The sequence below is a fragment of the Podarcis bocagei genome (genome assembly GCF_964188305.1).
Source record: "Podarcis bocagei genome assembly, chromosome: Z".
Taxonomy (NCBI): domain Eukaryota; kingdom Metazoa; phylum Chordata; class Lepidosauria; order Squamata; family Lacertidae; genus Podarcis; species Podarcis bocagei.
Window position 1 is genome coordinate 12,794,777 of NC_138140.1, and position 13,008 is coordinate 12,807,784.

The 13,008-nt window shown below is 45.9% G+C and overlaps 1 long non-coding RNA gene across 1 annotated transcript; it reads right to left on the bottom strand.

The window, feature by feature from the left end:
• Nucleotides 1-10,494: 10,494 nt before the first annotated feature.
• LOC308579368 lies at nt 10,495-11,749 on the bottom strand. The gene is made up of 2 exons (XR_014004451.1): nt 11,663-11,749; nt 10,495-10,630 (listed from the first exon to the last, which is right to left on the bottom strand). It is a non-coding gene; the product is annotated as an uncharacterized lncRNA (long non-coding RNA).
• Between the last annotated feature and the right edge of the window lie 1,259 nt (nt 11,750-13,008).

The window sequence follows — 13,008 nt, forward strand, 5'->3', positions numbered from 1 at the left end:
GAGCAGGGGGGCCAGATGTAGAGGCTCTTCTCTGCTGCCAAGATTTCCCAGACCTTGTTGTTTTGTCTTGAATTAGCGGGTCTGTTTTTTCTTTTCCATCTGCCATCACCCTTACACCCTTCAAGGTCACTCCCACAGTCCCAAAGTCTTATCTTTAGAATTGGAAAATTCCAGTCCTTGTAACAATTTCCAAGCCCTCCTCTAGAGGGAAGTAGCTACTAGCTATATTGTATTAATCCAGAATGTCACTTTTCTTAAAAAAACACAGTTGCACCAATGTAACTAGTATCAAGTCTCAGTTACTGTTACTCAGTTTCTTTTACTCCTTTAGTCCCTTTTGAGTCAGAAAAAGTAATGGAAACAATATATCACTCTTGTCTCACTAGCTGTCAGTGAGTGATCTGTTCACAGACTATGCAGCGCTCCAAAGTTCAGCAATCTTAATAACAGCCCAATCCCAGGTTCTGAGTGATGGAAATTTAGCCTCTGTCCCCCTCTTTTTGCAGACAAATATTGTCCAAAGCTCCCCCCCTTCTCCTGCTTCCAAGGGGGGAATTACTGCTCTTAATGTTAGAAATTTATGCGTTTAAAACAGTCATTTCAAGGCTTTAGCTTCCGCCTGTTTTGCTTCTGAATATCTACAAAGAAGGAAGGTGGACTTCCTGTTTTGAACCTTCCCCCGTTCGTAGCCAAATTCAACTTTTAAAAACTCCAATTCTTCGCTTTACTCACGGGTAATTACTTTTAGATCCAATTGTCCACAGGAAAAAGTCAGCGCTCTCCGGCAACGGCTGTGCGGCTTCACTCCGTGAAAGTAGCAGTCAGTTCGCAGCACTACGCCGCTCACCCCACTTCGCTCCAGAGCCCCAAAATGGGATTCCCCGCCAGTAGCGGAGGCGCTCTTGGTGCCCGCCGAATCCCACGTTCCCAGGCTACCTCCACCTGGGATTTTTAAAGGGTCTCCACCTTCGCCGCGGCGGGAAGACCCAGTTCTCACAGAGCAGGTTCCTCCGGTCAGAGGAACTCTGCCATTAGCCGATGGCGCCAACCCGGAAGTCCCCCATTCCATACACATTACTTGGCTGGAGAACTGTGCTTCAGTTTGCAAATTGTTTCAGAATGTGTGAATTAGGTAGGACTTCTTTAAACGCCAGCTGAATCAGATGCCTCCCCCCATCCCTAAGGGGGAATTAGCTCTCATTTTCTAATCTGAGGATCTGTTTTAATGCAGGTCTGGGCAGCGGCCCTTGTACACATGGTGAACATAGGAAAAAAAATACAGTGCCATGGACACCTTTCCCAAGGGGGTGATTGACAGGGAACAATAAACACAGGTGGACTTCTGGACACAGAAAGTACCTTTCTGTTGCGAGTATTTGGGGGGGGGGCTGCCCATGGCTGCTGTTCTGGTAACGAGAGGTAGCAGTTCACTTGGGGTCTGTGACCACCAGAATGGCACCTTTCAGACAAGACAAGGTAGCAAGGCCTCCACCCCCAAGGAGCTGCATATGGCTTTTCTGTTCTGCTGTGGCAGCGGTTGCAACCAGTTCCAAAGCCAGCTTAATTAGCAGGTCCCCTGTGACAAGTTCCAGCGGTGCAAGCGGAAATCTGTCTGCTCCGAATTTTGCTAATTACCTGAATAGGTTGTAATTCTAGCTACACACACACACTCCTCATCTCTCTCTACACACCCCACCCCGAGACAGGAGGGCAGCTGGAATTTCAACGTAGCGCAGCAAAAGACTTCCCTGCTACCTTGCAAAAGCACCTGCCAAGCCTCTGAAGTAGGTGAGGGGTGCTCTGCGTCACAAAAGCTGAGCTGGTCACCCCAATCGGGATGAGAAACCAACCATCCTTTTGCAGGCAGTTTTTGCCTTTTTTTCTTCCTTTCTCCCCACCTCTCAGTCTTTCCCACTTCCTAGAGAGATTCGGCAAATTTGATTGCAATGCTCAGCAGATTCTCAGCAAATGCCCTTTGCAGACGTTTGTCCATTGAGGTGTCAGCATTGTAATATCTGAAAACTCCTCCCAGGGTTTGGGGATGGGGAGTCCCAGGAAAATGAGGCCTGGAGTCACACAAGCTTTTCAGCTCACAGTCAGTGTATCATTCATGCTGGTGTTCTGAACAGAGGGCCAGTGTAGTGCTTGCCTGCATAGTGTAAAAAGCTGTGGATTTTTTAGGAGTTGGTGGGCCCAAATTAAATACAATTTCCCACAAAAAAAGTCTTGAATTCTTGAATTAACCTGGGCATGGTGATCCAGTGCTCCGGTTACCACCTGGCTGGATTATTGCCTTGCGTTAAACATGGGGCTGCCTTTGAAGACGGTTCAGGTGCTTTTCCCAATCATAAATACAGGCAACAGCTGTTTTGCACAGGGGTTGCATTCCTGTCTGTCCCCCCCCCATGCATTGGTGGAGAATGTGTAGGCCTGCCCCACCCTTTTCCAGCCGGTTCCAGGGTCAGTGTGATACGTGTGTGTACAGTTATGCAACAAATAGTCATGCCTTAAACAGTTGCTACCTGTACAGCTCTCCACATTTCCACATTGGTTTGTGGCATTTTTTTTAAAAGTCCTCATGAAAATTCACCAGGCTTTTAGTGAACATTGGACACTACATCATCATCATCATCATCATCATTATTATTTGTATACTGACCTATACCCAAACCAGACCATTGGTGCAGCTAGCTCAGTATTGTCTATTCTGACTGGCAGCAGCTCTCCAGGCCCTGGTGATGCCGGGGACTGAACTTGGGACCTTCTGCATGCAAAGCAGGTGCTCTACTTCTGAGCTACATCCCCTCCACAAATTTCAGTGCATCTCAGTGCATAGGCTTCACTCTAGTATATGTATTTTTGTTCACATTACTTGGCTGCAGAACTACATTGCAAAATTCAGAGAAGCGCAAAAGGATCTCTGTGTTTCAGTTCGGCAACATTGCTTTGGAGACTGTGAATGAGGTGGGTGCCCCTTCAAATGTGAGTTGAATTCATCTCCCTTCCCTACTTCTAAGTTGATGTGTAGAAGACTACACAGCTGGAGGTTCACTGGTCCCCTGCAGTCCATGGCCTGTTTTTCCCCCCTCTGTCCTGGAATGATTAATAAATGCCAGGCCTACAGGATGTTTGGGGTCCTTTCTGTGCCTTGTCGTTCGGCCCAAACCTGTGCTGCTTCCACAGAGAGGAATGGGGGGGGGAGCTCCATTAGGAAGCTGAAATGCCAGATAATTAGAAATACCCGAGCAAACTCCGTTATTGTCAAGAGGCTGCAGTCGTATACAGTAATGAAGCAATTATTAATGAGCGGCGGCAAGGTTGTCATTAATTTCAGCTTTTAAGGATCACAGACGAAGGCACGTTAAATGCTAAAATGCAGGCAGAGTGATGCAGTGATTTATAAACGGACCAGCAGCTGCAACTGAGCGAGGGTGTGCCCACTGCCATGCTGCTACTGGCATGGTGGGGAGAACTTAACCATCACTGGTTAGTTGCTAAAGGTGATGGGGTGTTGGGTAAGGGCCATAACTCAGTGGCAGAGCATCTGCTTTGCGTGAAGAAGATCCCAATTCAATTCCCAGCATCTCCTAATCAGAATCATGAGGACTGGAGCCTTGTTATTTTTAGATGAAGGAATTCAGCAGTAGAACATCTGCTTTGCATGTAGAAGGTCTCAGGTCCAATCCTCAACATCTCCTGCTCAGAACCATGGGAAATTGAGTCTTACTTTGTTTTTAGATGAAATTCAATGAAATTCAATGGTAGGAGGGGTGCCAACTTGGATACAATATTGGGGGGGCAGGCAAGCCCCGCCCACATAATTTATCACATGACACAGCACACAAACATATTTTGAATGGCAATGCCCATCAACTTTGGGGAGGCAGCCCCTTCAAATAGTTTATTGGTTGAACCAAAGGGACCTCGGTCCCTAGGAGCTGGATCTTAAGAGCGGTAGAGCATCTGCTTTGCATGCAAGTCCCAGGCTCAGTCCCAAACAGCAGCTCCAAGTAGGGCTGAGAGAGACACCATGACGGAAATCCTAGAGATTTGCTGCCAGTCAGTGTTGGCATTACTTAACTAGATGGATAGTGGTCTGACTCACTATGACTCAGCTGTGTTCTTGTGTTCCAGGTGGCCACAGGTTGACTTTGGATAGAATGTGTAAAAAGAAGGACATTAAGGATCAACTCCATAATTCTGCTTCTCTAAAGTCCAGCAGGAATTCATGAAGATTACTTACACTCACCTCATCCCCTCCATCAACCCTTAAAGGTATACTCAGTCTGCATATGAGGAGTCATCATCACTTCTCTATATAAGAGGTGGGGAACTTATGACCCTCCAGATGTTTCTGGACTCCAGCTCCCTTCAGCAGAGCCTCTTGGAGATCCAGAGAGACATGGGTCACTTTCATCTTTTGTGGTCCCTTAGCCATCTGGAGGGTAGGACCCAAACCAATGGCTTCAAGGAACAAGAAAGTAGATTCTGACTAAACAATAGGAATAACTTTCTGATGGTAAGAGCTGTTTGACAGTAGAACAGACTTCCTCATTTTTAACCTTCTATTGGAAGCTGCCCAGAATGGCTGGGGAAACCCAGCCAGATGGGCGGGGTAGAAATAAATTATTATTATTATTATTATTATTATTATTATTATTATTATTATTATTATTATTCAGGAGACGTTAGATTCTCTTCCACTGGAGGTGCTTAAGCAGAGGTTGGGTGGCCATCTGTCATGGATGCTTTAGCTGAGATTTCTGCACAATAGGGGGTTGGACTAGATTCCGAGGTTCCTTCCAACTCTACAATTCTATGATTCTGTGCTTCTATTGCTGATTTGTTTGGGGGAGGGGCAGAAACAAAGGAATATACCTTATACCCAATCAAACCCTGGCTCCATTTAGCTCCATAATGTCTGCACTGACTAGCAGCATCATTCCAGGGTTTCAGAGAGTGGATTCTCCTGGTCCCAAGTGGAGATGCACATACAGTGATGGTGTTGCTGTCTAACAGCAAGAGACAGTATTCCTCAATATCAGGAAAAATAGACCACATCACACTTACTCTCATTTCACAGAAACCGCTTAGAAGGTACCTGCACATTTTGTTCCATAACTTTCTTTCTAGGAGGGCTAGAGATTGACTTCCTTTTTCAAAAGAAAGTGGGGGGACCTTTCCAAGGGGCAATAATGAAAGCTTTTATAGGTGCCAGGCTGGGAGCCCCTGCCATGCTGCATTTGCTCCTCCCGAAGGTGCCCTAGAATTCTTCATTCTTTTTTTACTGCTGCTAAGAATGCTGGCCTAGGTGGACAAAACAGCCTGACCTTCTGCTAGGAAGCTTCCAGTGTTCCTGTTTTATTTTTTGCAAGCTGTTCTCCCCTGCTTCTGTTCTGACACCACCCTTCTCCCACCTTCCAGTTATTATTATTTATAATGAATCAAATACGTTTTTAAGCTGCCTCTTTCCACACTTAGGCCTGCTCTTTTGCTGCCACTTTCACTTAATTAAGGAGGCTCTTTTGCCATACAGAGAAAAAGTGTGTGTGTAAAGTGCCTCTCAGAAGGAGGGGGATGTACAGACATGAAGAGCTGCTGTCGGTCAGATCTCTGCTTTCCAATTTATGGCCTCGGCACATTCATTTGGAAAATGGCCATGGCTTCCTGGTAGCTGAGTGCAGGGCTAATGCGAATGCCTTCAAATTAATAGTGGCTCACACCTTTCATTATTATGATTAAATGAAGCGCTGGGGGGGGGAGGTTTGATGGATCTACTGGGGGGGGGGACTTAAGAGCCTGGAAGAAGCAGGATGTGTGTGCATTTTCATTTGGTTGCGTTGTGATGTCAACCTGAGATGGGGGAGAAATGGGTTTATCTATCAACCAGCTCCTGGAACAATATGGGGACCCAAGTACATCTCCTTTCCAAAAGGAAAGGAAAAGTGGAATAGAAATAAACTTGAACAGCTTTAAAATGGAATGAGACAAATTCACAGAGGATAAGGCTATTAGCCACAATAGCAATATTACGTTCAGTATCAGTGGTACTCTGTGTTAGATTACCGGAGCATTCAAGCAGGGGAACGCTGTGGGGCTCACATTCCCTTTATGGGTTTCCCTAAAGTGTCTGGTCAGCCATTGTGAAAACAGGGTAGGCCAGGGTTCCCAAAATGTGATCTTTGGACCACCAGGGGCCCACAGTAGACCTGTGGATTTGTGGTCCGAGTCAGAAGATGGCACATCCATCAAATTAAACATTTGTACTGATTTTTAATTGTATTCTTATTGCTTCTTTTTATTGCTTTTATGGTATTGCAGTTTGAATCCTATGGAATTACAACTGCTACAAAAGGCAGGGGAAATCATTTGGTGGGCCACCAAGACGCTCAGCAAAGTTCATGTGGTCTGTGGGTGGGGGGAGTTTGGGAGCTGCTGGAATAAGAATATGCAGGTCTCTTCTCTGATACAAAAGGCTTCTGCTTGCATTCGTATACATTTTTCTTCCAAACTGGAACTAGACTAGATGACCCTTGGGGTCCCTTCCAATTCTATGATTCTCTTTTAACATACACACCTTGATTTAAAGTGCAGATGGGGAGAAGCCTCATCACCTCCTTGGCAACATTCCTGGCGCCACATGCGGGGGGGGGGGGGCAGAGACAAAAGCGGGCAGCGCAAGTTATGTAAATTCTAGCTTTTCACATTAGCCTCGTTTCTACACACAACCATCTCCATCCTCCCTACAGAAAAGCAAGAAGGTTGTTCAGAGTTCAAGGATGCATTCCACTGAGGGAGGGTCCAAAGCAGGGGCTGTGAGGATTATGGCCTGGGGAGAAGGGTGTGTGGCCTGCAGAGAGTTCTGAGGGTCAGGGAGTGGGACCCGAAGGACCACTTTTTGAAGTACCCCCCCCCCCTTTTGCTTTACAACATGATCTGCTGTTTGAGCAAACTATTCACCGTCGTGATAGTTAAGATATTCACTATGTTGCTAAATACTCTATCTCAGGGGCCAGCAACCTTTTCCAGCCATGGGCCGGTCCACTGTCCCTCAGACAGTGTGGTGGGCCGGACTATATTTTGAAAAAAAATATGAACGAATTCCTGTGCCCCACAAATAACTGAGAGATGCATTTTAAATAAAAGCACACATTCTACTCATGTGAAAACACCAGGCTGGCCCCACAAATAACCCAGAGGTGCATTTTAAAGAAAAGGACACATTCTACTCATGTAAAAACACGCTGATTCCCAGACCATCCACAGGCCAGGTTGAGAAGGCGATTGGGCCGCATCCGCTCCACGGACCTTAGGTTGCCTACCTCTGCTCTATCCCCAAGTTTCTTGAAAATCACACACCCCGAGTTTTATTTGTCAACAGCTGGGAAAACACAATCTAACACACACACACACACACAGAGAGAGAGAGAGAGAGAGAGAGAGAGAGAGAGAGAGAGAGCGCAACTGTATCTCAGCCTTCATTGCTGCCACTCGCAAAGTTTAAATTTTGTTCTTTTTCCATGGCCCTCCACCCCTGGGCCTCTTGGCACGAACAGAAACATGTCCAGGAGCAAACTTTGGCCTTTTTGTGATAGCTGCTGCCATGGAACACAGGCTGTGACACATCGCATCAATGTTGTCATGTTTGGAGTGCCGTGACTTGATGGCAGAAGATGTGACAGAGCCCAGATGATGAGGGAGAAGCAGGAACGGGGAGGGGGGGCGGAGGGGGATATTCCAACATTTGCAGGCAAGGAGTGAGAAGCCATCCTCTGTTAGCGACACTTGTCAGCCTTAAATCTTTAAAAGGAGGGGGGCCATGAAGGATTGAGGGGTCCCCTACCAACATCTGACAGTTGCAAACAGGTACATCTGTTTGACTGTAGCTGGAAGAATTATCTCCAGAGGAAGAGGAGGAGGGAGATTAAGTATTACTGGTGTGGTTGTTTATCTTTTATCTTATTTACTATAGTGCCACTGGTGTGCATTTGCCCTTGACGCAATAGCATCTGCATATCTGTATTGGAATTGTTTTTAGATGTTTTCACATGTTTAAGTTATTTTATTGTTTATTTGTTTGCCACCCTGGGCTCCTTTGGGGGGAAGGGTGGGATACATCTACCGCTACTACTGGAACTACTACAAATAATAGTCATTATATTGCTGTTGTTGTTGTTAAGAGTCTTATGTGTCTGTCTATTCAATTTGCTATGTGGTTACAACTGTCCATGTTGAATCTACACTGAAATTGAGCTTACAGGCTAAATTCAGATCTCTGCCTTCTAGGAACTTACAGTCTAAGGGTCAAACTACATGCTGTGTAAGGCACACTTTGTTTTGTTTTATTATTTGTTAGAGTGCCACTGGTGTACATTGAGCTTTACACATCAGCACGAACAGTCTTGTGCTCATTCAGATTGCTATTTAATCACTCGCCCAAGGGAATTTACAATCTAAACTGGGGGGGGGGGCAGTCCCTGTCCTAAAGCAAGTTACTGTCCAAATTGAGATAGGTGCTGGGGGAGCCTCACAGCCTTCCATGATTGCTTACACCCAGTCTTCAGAACAGCAGTGGCGTAGCGTGGGGGGTGCAGGGGGGGCCGGCCGCACCGGGCGCAACATCTGGGGGTTAGGGTTAGGGGGCGCAAATCCACGGGTTAGGGGGCGCAAATTACTTGCCTTGCCCCGGGTGCTGACAACCCACGCTACACCACTGCAGAACAGTGATGATTGTGATCAATGGACGACACTCAGGAAAATTTACAGCACGCTTTCCTTGTTCAGATGTGCATAGGGAGACCAAGTAGTTATAACTGTTTCCATAGGTATCCTGCCCATCTTCCATATTTTTGCAAGGCAGATCAGAGCATGCTATGGATTTTAAGAAGCTGAGGTTGAGAGGCACCTACCCCAGCCAACTCCCCAGGATCGTGCCTGCTCAGTTGCCTCAGAGCCTTCTGCAGACACAGAAGGAACTGCAGGTTTGCAACATCAGCCACTGTGATTGGCAGGCAGTATCAAGGCTTGGAATTGGCCAAGCTTGATATAAACATGGTGTCTTCCAGCTGTTGTTTGACTACAACTCCCATCATCCAATCCCATGTTGGCTGGGACTGATGGGAAATGTAATCAAACAACATCTGGAACACACCACCTTGGATTTTCCTGGAATAAGACCTACTGCACTTAGGGGTTCTTATTTCTGCTCCAGAACCAGAGACTCTGGAGCACACATATCCTGAGTTTAGATTTGGGCACACCCTCCCTTTGATCTGGTTCCATCAGCCTGAGTCTCAGAGGCCTTGTCACAATCTCCTGGTGGGCTTTCTGGCTGGGTGGCAAGCTGAAAGTGGGATTCCCCACATCCACATCCAAACCCTACCCACTGCAAATCCCCTGTGTATGCTAAGAATGGGAGGCATCTGAGGGAGATCAAGGTGGATCAAAATAATAAACAACAGAGGCCTTGCCTCCCTGCCAAGCTTTAAGAAGCCTCTTCAGCTGGGTGCTCAACACTCCTCTACCCCTCATGCTGAAAAGATGTTTCTCCTGAACGTCCCTGCTCCATCTTTCTTTGTTTTGTTTAATGATTCCTGACATCTCGTCACCATATTGTAAAGTTCCTCCTCAGCAAAGGAGGAACAGATTGTCTCCCTGACAGCAAAGGGGGGAACGGGGGGGGGTAGAGAGGAGAGATGGAGATGGAGAGAAGCTATAGCATCTCCTAAAAGTATGCCTCTCTCTTTTCTGTCAGCTCCAGAGAAATTGTTTTCAACTTCCCTTTGCAAGAGATGAGGGCCTTTGTGGAGCAAACGCACCAGGATTTCCGCAGCGTTCTTTTCTTTGACCCAAGTAACCACCTTTCAACCTCGAATCTCCACACCTTTTACAGAAAATAGGAATCTGCCTTATACAGAGTCAGACCACTGATCCATCTAGGGTAGCAACCAAGTCAACTTGTTTCTTGGGCATTCATCCTGATTTTTGTACACACAGAGCTTGTGAGGCAGTTATACAACAGCCATTGTCTATTGAGTATTTGCTCTGATATATTTGCTGGAAGGTTATACGATGCCACAACGAGCAATTGTTGTCCCACACAACTTGAATTCTGCAACTTGAATTCGCCAGAATGTATTTGAACCCCACTTCACAAACTACCAAGCAGTCTAGTTCCATATTGAGCTTTGTGATGTTCATAAGTGATTCATGGGTGAAAACTTTTGAACTCCCTGCCTGTTGACACCTAGCAGGTACCTTCACTGTTCACTTTTTGGCACCTGCTATAAACATTTCTGTTTAGGCAAATCAATCAGGATATGTAGAATGTTGACCTATGTTTTGATCTGTTCTTTCATTTATCACTGATTTTAGGTGTGTTTTAAATATGTGTTTTTAACAGGGTTCTCCCCCCCCCCAACAAGTTTGCTGTTTTATTGTTATTGCAAACCACTTTGAAGTTGTTAGGTTGTTTTGTTTTGTTTTTTACAATCAAGCAGTATATAAATTTTATTAAATACAATAAAGAAATAAATACTGCCCACACAGATCAGCAGCATCTCTCCAGGGTTTCAGGCAGCGGACATTTCCAGCCCTATCTAGAGCTGTTGAGATTTGAAGCTAGGACCTCCTGTGTCTACAGTGCAGATGGGAAAAAGCTTCACAGTTACATAGTACGTACATGCATACATAAGCATAGTAATCCTAGGTAAAGTTTGCTTAGAGCATCCCCTAAATGTCCTTTTGTTTTGTTTGAGTTTCTGCCCTACAGATGCAAGTTTTGGAAAGGGTTCGGCGTTCTTGGAGGGAGAAGCCGATTTGCCCGAGCTGCTGGGCTAATATGCCTTTGTTCTGAAAACGGGCCAGAGAGGGACTCTGCTTTCCATACTTAGCTCGCCACCTCGAGGTCGTGGGAGGAAAAAGCAGCCAGAAATCCATCCACCTTCTGTGGAGCCCGATGGAGTTGACGTTTTTAGAATTGGAGGATTGACTTGGGCACTTACTGCACTTTACTCCAAGAATGGGGGATAAATTCACTTTGCATTTAAAGACCAAACTCCTTAAGTTGCAGCTTCAAAAATGTGTTGTCATAAATGGGAATACAACTACCCTTTAAAAGTGGCAGTTCCCCAGATTTTGCAGTGCAGTTCTCCAATCAAGTCATAGGTATAAATATGCAAATCCTAGTGTAAAAGTATGCATACAATGCATTATTAGTGAAAATAACAAATGCATTATATTAGGGGGAAATTGTTTGCATAAAATGTGTACCTTAGGCAAAATTGCATACAAAAATGTGTCTAATAGGAAACATTCACACTTAAATTCTGACAAATTTTCCTGAGGATTAAAAAAAAACAAAAACCAGCAACACACACCTCAAATTGCTGTAGAAATATGGAGAACATTTAAGAATGGAAAAATAAAGACATAGAGAAGTGAAACTGACCAATTTGTCCATCGATTGTAGGAAGTCGGAAATGCTTGCAGATAGATTGGGGTATACGATATTCTCTGAATTATTGTCTGCTAATTGTTTTGCTATGCATTTTAGATAATACAAAATGAATGAAAATTATATCAAGAGGCACAGAAACTCTTGCTGATCTACTGAAAGCTACCCAGAGGTTGAGCAAGAGATCCTGATCTTCCTCCTCCTCACCAGCCCAATTAAGTAAGTCTTCCCACTTCTCTTGCAACCAATCCGTCTCTTCTTGGATGGCCTTGCTCCCAACCACGACCTGTCTTGCGTGGAACAACAGACTCCCAACCTTGCTCCCAACCATGACCTGTCAGCTGGAACAACAGACTCTTTCTCTCCACAACTCAGAGTGAGTAGCAGCTGTTTTCCATACCAACTGTGGACATCAGATGTTGGGTCCCTCGGGCTATAGGGTGACCTGGTTGCAGATGGAAAGGGAAAGAGCAAGAACTGTTGGAAGGGCTGCCGAAACTCTCTTAAGACGGCAGCATCTGTCTCCCTCGTATAAGCCAGTAAATATACAGAACTTGGAGGTGGAAGGGTCTTCACAGTGTGAAACTTGTACCAATTGGAAAAGGAGCTTTCCTGGTTATGGGGGGAAACATGAAATAGGGGATGGAGCTTTTTCAGCCCGAGGGCTGCCTTCTCTCCAATCATCTGGGGGCCACATGCCAGTGGTAGGTGGGGCCAGCCAGAGGCAAAAGTGAGCAAAGGAATGAATGTGATACTTACTTTTGTATGGCAAGCTATGGTCTTCCTAATCCTCTTTTAAAGCCATCTGAGCCATCCATCACTATACCTTTTAGGAGTGAGTTCCACAGTTCAACCATTAATAACATAATTAGAGCCTGCTGGATCAGGCCAATGGCCCATCTAGTCCAGCATCCTATTCTCACAGTGGCCAACCAGGTGCCCCCATGGGAAGCCTGCAAACAGCACCTGAGCGCAAGAGCCCTCTCCCCTCCTGTAGCTTCAAATAATTGTTATTCAGAAGCATTACTGTCCATGGGCATAGCTAATTGGGGGCAGGAAGGGGCAGCTGCCCCCCATCAATAAAAATACATAGCAAACTGAGGTTCTGGCCCCCTAACAAAAGACCTACTCCCCCCCCCCACAAAACTCCTGGCTACACCCATTTTACTGCCTCCAACTGTGGTGGCAGAGTGCAGCCATTTTGGCTAGTAACCATTGATCATCTATTAGATTCATGGCTATGCTGTTCCTCCATGGGTGGAGGCAGTATGTCTCTGAATTTCAGTTGCTGGGAACCTCAAGTGGGGAGAGTGCTGCTGTGCCCAGGTCTTGCTTGTGGGCTTCTCATACACATCTGACTGCCCCCTGTGATGGACCACAAGATGGACCACTGTCCTGATTGAGCTGGGCTCTTATTATGTCCTTAGATTCTTTTGTTCGCCTCCAGTGAGCCAATGAGAAGTCTTCTCACCCTTTGTGCTGATTGGAACCAATCAGGGTGAAAGGAGGTGAGTCAGCCACGGAGGATTGGCTCCTAGGGTCACTCTGGAGAA